This window comes from Argiope bruennichi, chromosome 1, assembly GCF_947563725.1.
Source record: "Argiope bruennichi chromosome 1, qqArgBrue1.1, whole genome shotgun sequence".
Lineage (NCBI taxonomy): Eukaryota > Metazoa > Arthropoda > Arachnida > Araneae > Araneidae > Argiope > Argiope bruennichi.
The window spans coordinates 62,297,913-62,310,875 of NC_079151.1; the positions used below are offsets into that span (position 1 = coordinate 62,297,913).

Here is a 12,963-nt window from a genome sequence, read left to right on the forward strand (position 1 = left end):
GAATTTTAAATTATTCCTATTTAATTGAAATGAAACACAAACAATATTGACGGGGAGACAGCTGGTCGCAAAAATCGACTAGTATGTAATAAACATTACAAAATCTGAGTAACAGAGCATTACTTACTTCTCGTCAATGTCTTTGGCATCAACGTATTATAACTCATTTTTCCTTTCATGTTCCAACTTCCTCTTCTATAAACGCCAGGCTACTGGAGATAATTGATTGCCGAAAATGTCGGAATCTAAACAGAAAACAGTATTTGAAATGATTATGTCGGTCAGTTTAAAATTCCAAAAATATATTTTGAGTTTATTACAAAATATATTTATCAAAAAACATTTTGATAAAAATCTTCCTTTGCTTGAAACAACTTTATTTAATATCTAACAACTTTAATTACAATTAGCACACGGACCAGAAGGGCTTTAGAACAGCGGGGGTGGTCTTCCAAAAACTTTCTAATAAAGATGTAACTTTGTAATAAAGATGTTATCCTAGAAAATGTCTTGTATGACACTGGCAATAATAAATAAATAATTTTCTAATAAAAGTGTTATCCTAGAGAACACCTTGCATAGTATTGGCGTACAATAATTAAGACATATTAATATTTTGCGTGAATTTATCATTTTTAATGAATCTATCGAGCCATCTTTGGCGAGTTATTCGGCGATTACTCCCTGGCATGCGGATAATGGTATCAGAAAATCGAATCAAGTGTTTTAGATGCATTTTTCCAACTCGATTGAAACAAATATTTGACTCAAAACTACACATGTAATTACAAATTTCCATGCCAAGTTTGATATATATTTTTTTAAGCCACTGCGTTTTTGAATGATCGCATTTACATATTTCTGAAAGTACAGACAGACAGGCAGTCTGTCCTTTGTTGGTTTTGTCTCAAATTTTTACAAGGGTTTATAGCTGTTAAATTTGTGTACCGAATTTTATCAATCTAACTCTCTTCGTTTTGTAGTTATTGCGTTAATTTATATTCGAAACACCGAACAGACAGACTTCTTCTGGACAGATTTTGAACATTTGATAGAAATCTGTAAATGTGTGTAAATTGGATGTAATTTTGGTGTAATCTGTAAATTAAAACAGTATAAAAATTTCAACCGTCTAGCTCAAAGCGTTTTTGAGTTATTTTTGTCACAAACAGACAGACATTTTCCAAAAAAAAAAAAAAAAAAATGTTTTTCGAACTTAGGGATTTTTAAAAACGTGGAGATTAGTCAACATCTGGAATTAGAATTCTTTTCACGATTTTTATTCTTTCTCTATAACTACATAAACGAAAAAGTGAAAAAAAATCATTGCAGATTTATTTGATTTCTTAATGGAAATCTTTATTTTTGAAATGTCATTTGAATACGTTTTATTTAGTGATTCATATGATGGATTAAAACCCTTCCCTTCTTCATCCTATCTTGATATTCACAATCAGGCTCTTTTTAAAATTTTTTTATTTCTTTAAGGGGAATTTTCAGTCTTGATACTTAAATGTAAACAATTACTCAATTTTGTTTTCCCTTCTTGTGATTTTTAACTTCTTTCTTCTTCAGTGTATTTATTTTGCCAAATATAACAAATCTGAAAGTTTGTAAATTTTTGTTTTCCCGGAATATTGTATGAAAAAAAAAAGAATTATTTTATAGCAATGTCGACAAAACACAAGCTTGTCATGAAAGTAAGCAATGGTATGAATAATGACTTGTTTATTTAACAGAGTTGTATTCTACTTATCAACATTTTATCAACTGAGAGGATTGACAAACTATTTCTACTATGTACATTTGTTTTAAAAACAGAATTTTTTTCATAAATTTAATATTTAGGCGGTTCTGGAACAGAAAACAATGGGCGTTCATGCTTGCGAGGAAGATGATGTCTGTGACTCCGTCTTGAAAAACAGCCTTGAGGCACTTGTGGTTTCTTTATTATTATAATGCGTATGCATAATACCCCATTTTGCAAATCCTCTCTCGGAATTTGAAATTTACATAGCTCTCAATATGGCAGCGCAATTAAAACTCTTAAATATATGAAATTTGACATTAAATGGTACCTGAGCATATTAATCGGGAACTATATAGGGTGTTCATTAATTATTGTCGGGGTTTCCGTACCTCATAACTTTCGAATAAAAAATATTTCGCAAAAACCGATTACGTATTCGTAAATTACAACTCAAAGAATTGTATTAATGATATTAAAGTGTAAAGCTTGCATAATTTGCACTTTGTAGGCATTCAGCTGAAGTCGATTATGTATTCGTAAATTCGCTGAACAAATTTTGACTTTTGATAATCGTGTGTGTTCTCCGACCCCATATTCTACAGTTATATTTATTCACTTTTTCTGACACATGAAAAGTGGATTTGTCACTGAAGAACCATTTCCGAAGGTAATTTTCATCATCTTCAATTCGTGTCAAAATTTGTTCAGCGAATTTACGAATACATAATCGCCTTCAGCTGAATGCCTATAAAGTGCAAATTGTGCAAGCTTTACACTTTAATATCATTAATACAATTCTTTGAGTTGTAATTTACGAATACGTAATCGGTTTTTGCGTAATATTTTTTATTCGAAAGTTATGAGGTACGGAAACCCCGACAATAATTAATGAACACCCTATATAATACATAACCGTAATATAGCATTCTGCAGTTCCGCATTCAGAATTTACAATTTGAAAAGCTAAAGTTTCATTTTCAGTGTGGTAGCACTATTGATATTCTTTCATGTACAGGGTATAAATGAATTCTGATATTGGGCAAATTAAATAGAAATAATTTAGATAATACGCAAGATATACATACATCGCTGTATTCAAATCAGCGTTTGGAGTTTGCAACTTATACAGCTTTGAGTTCTTTTTTGATATGGCAATGCAATCGACGCTCTTAAATATATGAAATTTTGGTATGATTTTGATTTGATTTAATTGTTTTTTTTATGGCTCAAGGGCCAATACTGGCCAAGTTGTGCCAAACTCGAGTTAACTTAAAATACAAAAAATATACTCATTACAGTAAGGGGATGTAAAGTTAAAATAACAAGGTGAAAATAGAATTTTAGGTATTATGCATGAAATTGAAGTCAAGTAAAAATGAAAATACATTAATATGGAAAGGTTCGCCAGTTATATCTTTCAAATTTGGATAATCACTGCCGAAATATTTTACTCTTAGAAAGCGGTATTTAGAGCATTCACATAGGATATGCCGAACTGAAATTATTGTGCTACATTTTGCACAAATTGGAGCTGTGTCTGAATGAATGAGCTGTGTAAATGTTTGTGAGTAAAATGAGTATGACCTATGCGAAGCCTTGTTAACACAACACTCATTCTACGGCTGAGAGAGTCATTCTTAAACCCAGAAATAAATGGTTGGATGGAGTGCAATTTATTATCAAGTTGCCAGTCCCAAGTACTCTGCCATATACGAAGCGAACATTGCTTTAAAATTTGATCTAAGTCTTGAAACGGAACAAAGGTTTCTTCATTTGAATTAGCTGTTTTTGCGGCACCATCAGCTTGGTCGTTCCCAAGGATACCAATGGAGTATGAAAGATACACTGGCATTAAACAGATTAATTTGGAATTATAAAATGAGTATGCATAATAAAGCATTCTGCAGTTTCACACTTAGCATTTGCAATTGCAAAGCTGCTATTTCATTTTCCGTACGGCAGCGTCATCGATGTTTTTACATGTACAGGTATAAATGAATTCTGGCATTGGAAAAATTAAATACAAATAATTAAGATAATGCAATGAACAACATCGTATTCTTCAAATTAGTGTTTGCGCCATTTATTTGAATATGACTCAATTCAGTATAGCAACACTACCGATGCTTTTAATGTACCAAATATTAATAAAATTTAGGCATTGAACACATTGAATGGGAACAATTAAAATAATGTGTACGGATAATGTTGCATTCTGCATATCCCCATTTGGAATTTGCAATTTAATCAGTTTTGACCTCAATTTCAATGTGGTAACGGTTACCGCTATTCTTCTATTTACTGTATATGAATGAAACTCTGCATTGATTAGATAGATTAAATGGAAAAAATTAAGACAATGCGCATGTGCAGCATTGCCATCTGCCGATCAGCGCTCGACATGGATTAACCGTAATTTGAAACGAAATTTCATTTATTACTTTTTTTATATATAATTATTTCCATGAAAATTTTGTTTATTATTGATTTCAGAATCATTTCCCACCAAACATTAGAAATTAGATAGGTATTTTAAAAAAAAGGTCTCATGCACATGGAAAAGAAATTCTATCGCTTTTTTCCGGAACATCTCTAAATTGTTTTATGATACACGAGTCAGTGATTGATTTATATTAAAAAAAATAAAGAAATAAATTTAGAAAAGAAAAAGGATGCATTATCCTTTCCTCCACCCTTCTCCTCGTATCATCAGTGGAGATAGAATAACGATATTGGCAGTAAAAATACCAAACGAGATGGTATCAAAAATGAATTATGAAAGTATTCTTCTAATCTACTGAGTGACGCCTGGGCCCCTAATTCCTCCTCGCACACACCGAAAAAAAAAAAAGTAAGTTAATCCCCTACGTGCAACATAAGCTTTTGTATTATTATACCAAGCTCAATGAATAAAAATTTCGTGACCAACTAGTATAAAACGCGAAACAAAATAAAAGCCTTATAAAAAATATCATGCCCTAAGATCAAGGCCATAGTGCAAATATCTGCCCTTGGAAGTCAATTTAAACACTTTTTTTTTATTTCATTCTTGAAGTTGACTACTACCTTTTTATGACTTCAATGCATTATGGTCAGGATTTTGGAAAGTCTAGAATAGAGGGAGAGGGGAGGGGGAGGTAAGAGCATTGTTTTTAGGCGTGGACTCGAAGCGATGAGGCCCTTTTAGGGGCTCTTGTTGCTAATGCTTTGGGTTTTTAGGGTCCCGTGCCTAGTTGTTTGGCAAGGTACACAACACAATGCCTGCCGTTGGATTGACGGGAAGAGTAATGTAGTCTTTATCTTGGAGCCAATGTGACGGCTTCCCACTCAATTGCAATTTTGTAACATATTTCAAATTTTTTTAGCAGGTTTCATCTACTATTTAATGATAGAGGTCCTGGTTTATTAATATAAATTGTATCCTCAAGAAGGTCGTCAGGTTTCAACGAGTTAAGCAATTTTTGTTGCTGCTGTTGTTGTTGTTGTATATATATAACTTGTTTTTTGGGTATCAAGCCTTGGGGCAATGACATTTTATGAGTAGAACGGAATGAACATAAATTTCTTCTCGAGAAATAAAAGACAAATGCTTGGATTTTTAATGGATGGGATAAAACTGAAAAACAGAAAGAGGCATTGTTTTTGAAAACAGGATTCTGTACGATATTTTTTGACAAGATGGTCTTTGATCACGCTCTTATTTTATCTCTTACCTCACGCTCTCATTTTATCAAAATGATTATAAAAAAACATAGATGTTTTTGAAATATATTGTAGTTGAACAATAGTTAACGCTACTTATTGCTAATCTTAAAAATAATTGGATGGTGAAATTCAATTATGATTCTATGTGGATTAGACAAGTCTTCCTTCTTCAGATAAAATTAATTTGATCGATATAAAACAGATCTTGTAAGAAATTGTTGATTTATTAAGAAATAAAATAATTAGAATTTAGTAAGATAAAATAATTATCTTACTAAATTATTTTCATTTACTAAAAATATCTGGTTGCTTAATTATTTTTTTTAAATTAATTTAATTTTTTGGAAAGATTTATTCAACAAATATAAAAATATATGTTATCAATAAAACAATTAAATCAGTGTGAATGGAAAAAAAGCCAGAAAAATTGAACGAAAATTAATTAAATACACACACACACATACACCCCCCCAAAAAAAAATTGCAACATTTTTCGATATGTTTTTTTACACACTTAATGAAGAAATTTATGAGTTCCATTCATTAATAATTTATTTATACAGTAATCAATGAAATCAGTGATGTACTCTGACAAAGTTCAGGGTGTGGTCTCTAGCTGAGATTGAATTGCAAGAACAGTTAGTAGTGCTTTTGTTGTATGTAAGGCATAACAACTTCTGTCAGGCCCCCTAAGTCTTGATTTCTTGGTTTACTTTTCATCCAGTAGCCAATTTAGGCATTTCGCGACTCCAGACGATACTTATAGGGATCTTATTTTTAGCAAATAGTCAGTATAGTTTCTGATTTCAAAAAGTTTTTAAACTCAAGTAACATATTAAACATTTGTGTTTAATACGTTGCTTTTATTTTAATTTAATATTTTTTAATAATCTTTTAATTAATATTTTTTATAATTTTTTTATTTTAATAATCTTGTGAAAAAATATATTTATATTTGTTTGATATTTAATGTGTGTATTATTGGAAGAAATGGTAAAAATTCTTAAAAGTTATCCATAATTATTTATTAAAGATTTCTTTAATTTTTAATAAAATCAAGTAATTACTATTATAGATTGTAAGGAAATGATATTCATATTAATATAATGCTATAATTATTATTTTACAGGATCTAGCAAATGAAATATAACAGTTAAATGAATATTTAATATTTCAATGTAATACAAATAAGCAATTTATTGAAATTAAATTAATAATGATTTTAATAATTAAGTGTAAATACGCATCGTAGTACTGAATTTTGTAATTTATAGAAATCTGTATTTTTTACAAATTTATTTATTTGATATTTAGTCTAATGATATTTTTTAATAAAAATGACTGCTGCAACTTTTTTCTCAGCGGCTGTAAGCAGTACGAGGTCAGGTACTAATAACTAGACTATTGACTGATTATATCAAACACTAATTAATTCTTTGAAAGTAGTATAGAATTATATTTGCCTTAAATTTTAATAAGCGATTATTAAATTATGTTTTGAAAAATTTATAAATATTCGTAGGACTTCAATAAATTCTGTTAATATGTAATATATGAACTCTTCAACTCTTTTCATTTTCAGTCTTATCATCACGATAAACAGAGAATATATTTATGCGCAGATAATAAAACTTTTATCGAAGAAGCAAAAACATATGTATTTTACAGCTGTTGAGAAAGCACACGCTAGTTCATTGACCCCAAAATGACAGTTTAGCTAAAATAATTTTCACTGTATTTTTTCGTCTGTGATTCACGGGCTTGTCGAGCATCGGTGGTTCAGTGGTAGAATGCTCGCCTGCCACGCGGGCGGCCCGGGTTCGATTCCCGGCCGATGAAAAGTTTCCTTTTTCTTTCAGCCAATGCGATCAGTACTCAGATCGTAATAGAAAAAAAATAAATAAACAATATAATTTAACCAAATCCCACCAGATTTTATAAAATTAAGACACATTTCTCCATTTTGTAATTTCCCAATTAAATTTAATGTCCTAAATCACAAGTTGCAATTATGTCTGTTTCAACAACTGACTTTAACTAATTCATGAAGGCCCATTAGCTCAGTTGGTTAGAGCGTAGTGCTAATAACGCGAAGGTCGCGGGTTCGATCTCCTCATGGGCCAGTTGTTCTTGCATTTTGATATTATTATTATGTTTTAATTGATTAAATTGATTGAATACTGATGCCTTACTTCGTATTATGGAGATCGAATTAAATATTTCGTTTTAAAAATATTTAATATTCTTAAAAAAGTCTTTAGAAAACAGCACATTACTTATACAGTTATTCTTTGTCTATAACGGTGATGTCATTGCTGGTTGGTGACTTAGCAGGGTATTCCTTAAGTTCCTATTTATTCGTTCAAGGTTTTGATATAAATAAAATCTCTTCAATATTTAAAAGTATAAGAATAGTATTTATATTTTTATTACAGATGCTATTTATTCTGCGTATTATTGTTCGAATCAATTGAGATCATGGCCGGAAAAATCGGAAAGTAAATAAATAAATAAAATACAATAAAATAAAAACCCACGGAAACACTATGCACATCAGATCCGAAATTAAGTTTAGTTTTTTAAAAAATTCAAAATATCCAACAATTTTAATAGTAAATAACATCATCAACTATGTTAATTAATTATTGACGCATAAAATGAAGTTAGCTCTTGTTCCTCCCCCCCTCCTTTTTAGCGGAATTATAATATAAATTAATTTATGAGGGGAAAAAGTTTTAAATAATTATTTTATATTCATTCGTGCATGTGAATATATAAGTTCATATTAGTAACAGGTGCTTGAATATTTCGTTGTCTAGAGACTCCAAACCGCATTGATCTTTGAGGTTGGCTCGAAGATGAAACTTTCATGCCATTACCATTTGTTAAAAGTAAATGAAGTAATGGAACAGAAAATAGTATACTTTGTATACCAATTAGATTTACTAAACCATTGCATAAGCCCCGGTACCATTTATTTTTTGTGTACCGGTTCTTAAAAGAAATAAAATGATCCCAACCCGTCTTTGATGGCTTATTGTCAAGGCTAGAAAATTCCTGGAGTGAACTTGATGTTTATAACCCATTAACGGGTTAAATAATTAGATATAATACGAAAAACAAAGTTTTAGGTATTTTGAAATCAGATGTTTACTGTTATTTCTTAATATAAAATTACTCCTCTTAACAACGAATTACTCCCTTTAAAAACAAATTGATACATTTTACTTTCAGCGTAAGTTTTTTCAAATGTGATATATACCTCAAATTTTATTCTATGTAATAAAAACTAAAAATAATTCAATTTCAATGCCGAGGAAACAAAAACTAAAAATTTACAAAAAAAAAAAAAAAAAAAAAAATGAAATTTTTCCAAAACGTGCATTTTAATATTTTAGACAAAATTTTACGTTAACGAAATCTAAATATAAATAAAAATCATTTTGATTAATTAAGGATCTATATACAGATGTTCTACATCTCCTTCTAAATAAGTGCGGCGAATTCACTCAAATTTTACGCAATATTTAAGATAACAGCAAGAATATTATCAACGTTTCTAAATGCAAAGAAATTAAGTGTTCACTTAATAAAAGTGTAATCGTAATTTTACAGTTTTCCCACAATAACTTTGGATCAAATTGTCCCATAAGATAATTTTAATACTATTTTAAAATTTAAAATTTTATGTTTTCAATAGAATCAATTTTATTTCAGTGCAATTTTTTCTTCAATTTTTATTAATAATTTCAAAATGTGATAAATAGTTGAAGAGATGCAGACGATTTCGAAATAAACGTTATTTGTAGATACTCCGTTGTTAGATAACGGTGAGACTTTGAACTGCTCTACCGTTAAGTTTTTAGCGACACAAATTTCATTTCCGTATATCTTGTTTTCCTCATTTTAATAAAATTGTGAAATTTTATTAAATTGAAAAAAAATTATTAACTTTATATTCAATTAGTAACAAAATTTTTATTTTGTTTTTGCTAAATATTTTATTCAATTCATCGCCGACAAACAAGAAAAACGTACGAGAATTTGTTGCCAGAATATATTAGTTGAATTCTGGAAGAACACTAAAATAAAAATAAAAAAAAAAAAAATAAAAAAAAGAGAGAACTATTTATATCAGGAAGAACTAGCTTCATTGTCATATTCTTTTATTAATAAAAAATCAATTACTTCAATAAATTAATTTAATTAATTACTTCAAAATATTCATTAAAATCTTTCTTATACTTCAGTATTTATCAGTTCAGATTTCCGATTAAACAGATTAGGCAGCTGTCTATGGATATTAATCTGATAAGAGACCATAGACAGGTCGATTAAAAACCTCCCTTTTCTAGTTGTCAAATAAATAAATTTGTAAAAAATATAAATTATATGAATCATAAGATATTAAGAATATATTTGCACTTTATAAAATACAAATGAACAGAGTTCGATAAGATTCGTTGCGCATACTTAATTATTATGACATTTATAAAAACCGAACTTTACTTTGTTGGCATTTTGAATAAAATGTATTCCATTCATTTTCATTCGCATTTTGAAGGAAAAAAATAACCAAAAATATATCTTTAATATTAGTTAATATAAATTATTAATTGTTAATCAAGATAAATATATAATGAATTATTTATCAAACAGATTGAATAAATGCATATATTTTTTAACAGAATGTATACTGCCTAGGGTTGCAAATTGTATTAATCTGTCACTATTATTTGTGAACAAAATGTGAAGTATTTATATAATAAATATTAATAACTCACGAAGAAAATTCACCATTGAACTGTTTTTAAAAATCGTTTGCTTCACTTGAGAGTTTCATTTGAATTCAAAAAAATATGTCAGACGATAAAAGAATTTTGAGTATGATAATATTTTATATAAAAGTAATTTTCACATTAAAAACATTAGCGCTGAAAATATATAAATCTTGAGAAACGCAAAGTATAGTAGTTAATATTTTACAAATCCCAAAAAATACAGCAATTATTTTGAAACGGAGGGAAAAAAAAAAAAAAAGACGAAGAAGCTGCTTGTTTGGGAAGCTACCGGAATTCTTTCTTTCCGTAGCAGTCGTGGCCGAGTGGTTAAGGCGATGGACTTGAAATCCATTGGGGTTTCCCCGCGCAGGTTCGAATCCTGCCGGCTGCGTCTTCTTTTTAGATTGCACAAATGTTGACGTAGTTAACATTTTGTTTCTTTTTTCAATTATATTATAAATATTCAATTATTTATTTTCGACAGATATTTAATGAAGTAACACTAAGTGATTTTTTTTTCCTTCACAGATTTTAAAATGCCGCATTTCACATAGACCGTTTTATTTAATGAAAAATCACAAGAAATTTGGTCGAATCATATGAAATCATTTCTTTTTTTTCCCCTTGATCATCTTTCGATTATTGATTATTTTGCTGAAACGAATTATATTATATCTAGTTAATACTTTAAAGGTTAAAAACACTTCTAAATTTATATAAGAATGCTAAAAATACGTTTTCATTACCAAGAAAAGATACTTTTACGACATTCAAAGATGTCATGATACTTATCAAAAGAAATGTTTTTATATAAAGTTGATTTTGGAATTTCGTAAGTATAAATTGTTCTTTTTCTTTTAGGTTTTTAATGAAAAATGTTCTTTGTTAAACTGTAATAAGACAAAAACATTGGATATTGATGTTTTAGTATCGAAGATAAAAAGCAGATTGTAACATGTAAAAATAGTTTTTTTTTCTTCATTATATTCATTGCAGTTTCCTTTTTTATGTAAAACTGATTTATATTTTTAATTGAAATATATTTATATAAATATTTTAAATGTAAATTTCCATTTTTTTTTTTTTTTTCAGAATACTTTACACTTTTTTTGAAACTTTTATTGATGCAATACGATCGGTTGTACACAAGTAAATAGTAATCGATAAATTTCGAAGCCAACAAAAATATTTTAAAATCAATGAAAAAAATTCGAAAGCCATGTAAATTATATATCTGATTAATCGAAAAAATAATACGGAACAGATTTATGTAATATTAGAACGAAATGAAAGTAAATATTTGGAACTGAACTATCTATCGCAAAAAAAAATTACATTGATTCGATTTCCATAATAAGAAGTAAGTCATCAACAATGCAAATAAAACATAACACTATTTTCAAAATAAAGAAACGCCTGGCCCATGGGGGGATCGAACCCACGACCTTCGCGTTATTAGCACGACGCTCTAACCAACTGAGCTAATGGGCCTTCATGAATAAGTTAAAGTCAGTTGTTGAAACAGACGCCATTGTAACTTGTGATTTAGAACATTAAATTTAATTGGAAAATTATAAAAGGGAGAAGTGTGTCTTAATTTTATAAAATTTTGGGGCGGGATTTAGTTAAATTATGTTGTTTATTTATTTTTTCTATTACGATCTGAGTTTTACGTATCACATTGGCTGAAAGAAAAAGGAGATATTGCATCGGCCGGGAATCGAACCCGGGCCGCCCGCGTGGCAGGCGAGCATTCTACCACTGAACCACCGATGCTTCGGAAACCGATAAACCACAGGTGAAGATGCGCAGAAAAAAAGCATTCTAAATTGGATTCATTTTTAGGTCATTTTATTTAAGCATGCTTTCGCTGCGGCTGTAATTGCACTGTTGGCTGTACTTTGTCAACAGCGGTAATTTTTTTAAAGCGTGCTTTTTCTTAGCCTGAATAATGCATCTGTTATTTTCAAGTCTTAAAATTCTATATTGGCTCCCTCCCCCCTCCCCAGTGGTGTCGAGAACATAATTGGCGCCTGGTGCATAATATGACTTTTTTTCTATCTCCAGACGTCATCAGAAATTTCAAAGCCGGGTCATGACTTCATTTTTTCGGTCTCACATACGTATCTTTTTTTAAAAAAAAGCATAAACATACTAACACTTGGTCCCAATGGCGCCCCCTATATTGGGGTCCAGGGATCTATATCCCCTCTTGCCTTAGGTTGCTGCGCCCAGCACTGCATTACCTATCTCAATTTTCAAAATTCTGAGCGAAAAGAAGAATAAATAAATAAATAAAACAGGTAATGGATATTTCTGACCTGTTTTCACATCCAGAACGTACAGGCCTAACAGAAGCGGAACTTCGTACGAAGTGACATGCGGGGCCTTGAATCAAATTTCCTACAACAAAACAGTTTATTACATTTTAATATTGGACATTGTACTTCATTCATTATATTGCCTTAATTATTAATTTATCAATTTAATAAATTAATTTGTCACAGCAATATTGCATTTATTGGTACATGAATAATGTTGATTAAGGAATACACTGGTTAAGGAATAAGGATTTAAAGAATGCACGGTAAAAATAAATGAACTGTTTCTATAAAACTTACGTTTAATCGCACAGATATCGTTAATAAACCAAATAATAAAAATAATTACTTAATAAACTCATTAAATCTTTAACTATGCAACCATTTTCTAAAATACTCTTTACTC

The 12,963-nt window shown here is 29.5% G+C and overlaps 5 non-coding genes across 5 annotated transcripts; 3 read left to right on the top strand and 2 right to left on the bottom strand.

The window, feature by feature from the left end:
* Positions 1-7,223: 7,223 nt before the first annotated feature.
* Trnag-gcc (transfer RNA glycine (anticodon GCC)) lies at positions 7,224-7,294 on the top strand. Its single transcript has one exon. It is a non-coding gene; the product is annotated as a tRNA-Gly (tRNA).
* A 210-nt stretch (positions 7,295-7,504) lies between these two features.
* On the top strand, positions 7,505-7,578 carry Trnai-aau (transfer RNA isoleucine (anticodon AAU)). The gene has a single exon. It is a non-coding gene; the product is annotated as a tRNA-Ile (tRNA).
* Positions 7,579-10,545: 2,967 nt separating this feature from the next.
* Positions 10,546-10,627, top strand: Trnas-uga (transfer RNA serine (anticodon UGA)). Its single transcript has one exon. It is a non-coding gene; the product is annotated as a tRNA-Ser (tRNA).
* A 1,026-nt stretch (positions 10,628-11,653) lies between these two features.
* Positions 11,654-11,727, bottom strand: Trnai-aau (transfer RNA isoleucine (anticodon AAU)). The gene has a single exon. It is a non-coding gene; the product is annotated as a tRNA-Ile (tRNA).
* Positions 11,728-11,941: 214 nt separating this feature from the next.
* Positions 11,942-12,012, bottom strand: Trnag-gcc (transfer RNA glycine (anticodon GCC)). The gene has a single exon. It is a non-coding gene; the product is annotated as a tRNA-Gly (tRNA).
* Between the last annotated feature and the right edge of the window lie 951 nt (positions 12,013-12,963).